Source organism: Orycteropus afer, unplaced genomic scaffold (genome assembly GCF_000298275.1).
Source record: "Orycteropus afer afer isolate SDZICR_OR568_19922 unplaced genomic scaffold, OryAfe1.0 scaffold00203, whole genome shotgun sequence".
Classification (NCBI taxonomy): Eukaryota; Metazoa; Chordata; class Mammalia; order Tubulidentata; family Orycteropodidae; genus Orycteropus; species Orycteropus afer.
The window spans coordinates 2,945,354-2,947,650 of NW_006921790.1; positions in this window are offsets into that span (position 1 = coordinate 2,945,354).

The following is a 2,297-nucleotide window of genomic DNA, read 5'->3' on the forward strand; positions in this document are numbered from 1 at the left end:
GTATATGTGAATTTGGCCTGGTGTGGTGGTTTGCTTTGGCCAACACAACTCAGCAGGAGTAAAATGAGCCAGTTCTAGACCTACAACACTAGAAACTTCATGTATTTCCATACAAACTTTTTCCTTTGCTATGTCATGAGTATATACCTGGCCTAGTCTCTGGTGGTGTAGTACCTAAGACATTTGACTGCTAACCAGAAGGGTGGTGGTTCAAAGGCACTCCTCAGAAGGTAGACTGGGCAATCTACTTCTATAGGGATACTGCCTTGGAAACCCAAGGAGGAGTCACGATGAGTCAAATTGACTCAACAGCAACAAGTGTCTTCAGAAGTATAGAGATATTTGGAGCAGTTTATTGCCCAAGTTGTTGCAGTCAAGTTCAGTCTAAGTCGACCCAACCCCTACACATATGAATGTGCCCAGTTGAGTCTTGAAGAATTTCTCAGTTTTGCCAAGGTCACATCATTTGACACATGCACTTATTCACTAAAACAAATTATTATTGTTTACAGCCACTACATTTTGGAATGACTTGTAATATTATCAAGCCAAATGTAAGTAAAAATAGTAAGAAAGAGTAAATATACTAAAATCTACCAGTGCTACTAACAAAATAATATTGTTAACAATATTTAGTTTATGAACAAGAACATACAAGCATATTAGAGGCATGTACAGTATTTTGTGCAGAAAAGTTTAAAAGAGACAACTCCAGACAGGTTTTTTTAAGCATTCACAAACACAAACCCACCTTCATGTGTGTGATTAGCTAAAGAAGATTTAACACATGATTAAGCAGAAAGAGGTATGTGGATAGAAACTTATGAAGCACATTAAACTGCAACATTCTCTTTGGATATTTTAGAGAACCTTAGTCTCAGGAGGAATGGTACAAGTTCCCTTTTTGGAAAGACTTAGGTTTTTATTTTGGCAAAACTAAAGAATAAAGAAAAGATATATAAAGTATCACATCCAATTTTACTATTTTTTTTATTTTTTATTTTTATTGTGATTTGGATGAAAATTTACAGAACAAATTCACTTTCTATACAGCAGCTCACATAGAGTTTGTCTCATAACATTGACTGCAATTTCCCACAGTGCAATAACTTCCCTCCCACTTCCTCCCCATAGTTAACTCTTCCTTGTGTCCTTTCCTCTCATGCACTCCTGCCCCACGAGCTGTCTCCCTGTGCACACTCAGCCCTTCTATTCTCCTGTGATTGATCTCTCCAAGGAGTGTATCTACCTAATGTAAATGTTCAGCTCATATGCCTGTCTTTTGTTTGGCTGGAAGCCACAGGAGTAGGTTCAACTCCAGACCTGATGGGCAGCTAGGGGACATAGTTTCAGGGGTTCTACCAGTCTCTATCAGACCAAACCTGGCCCCTCTTTTATCTTTAATGATTTTGAGTTTTGTTCTACATTGTTCTCTCACTTTGTTCAGGATCTCCTACATAGATTCCCCCCTCTAAGTGGTTGACAGTGATAGCCAGGCACCAACTACTTCTTCTGGTCTTATAGTTATATAGGTTGAGGATTGCATAGAGTACCAGTTGCTGGGACGAATTGTTGCCATGCATCTTTGATTTTCTTCATTCTTCTTTGCTCTCGATGAGGAGAGACCCATTGTTGCATCTAGATGTCTGCTTACATGCTTTTAAGTTCCCAGTCACTACTCACCAAAGTAGGATGTGGAACAATGTTTTTGTGTAGTATGTTATGCCAGTTGAGCTTGATGTCCCCTGAGACTGTGGTCCCGAGCCTACAGGTCCAACTATTCACTCCCTCTGGGTAGCTGGCTGTGGCTAAGAATCAATTTTACTAGTTTTTGAAAGAATAAAAAATACACATTGATTAAATTAAAAATTTAGTGAAATGTCTTCTTTCTTTTAAATCTTTCAATTGACATGTAAACTAAATTTCTTCTTTGAATTAAATCCCCCAAATATTAACTAATTAAACACTGTAGTCTGATAAAGATAATTTTACCTCTCAGAGAAATTTAGTCTCATAGATTATTTCTGTAGGAAATAGGACATTTATGTAAGTGAAATTAGAACATTTCTTATTTTAAGCTAGGGAAGAATTTCTTACTTACAAGTGTTATTTGCCAATAGGTTGTATATGTTACAAGTAACACAAGTATGAATTAATGTCAATTAAAACTCAAGTCAAGCTGTACTACAGAACAAAGCAGGGATTTTTTTTTCCCCTTAAGAATATATGTAGAGAGGCAGGGCAAGATGGCGGACTAGGCAGAAGGATTGCACAGACCCTCTTCAACAAAGAAAAGG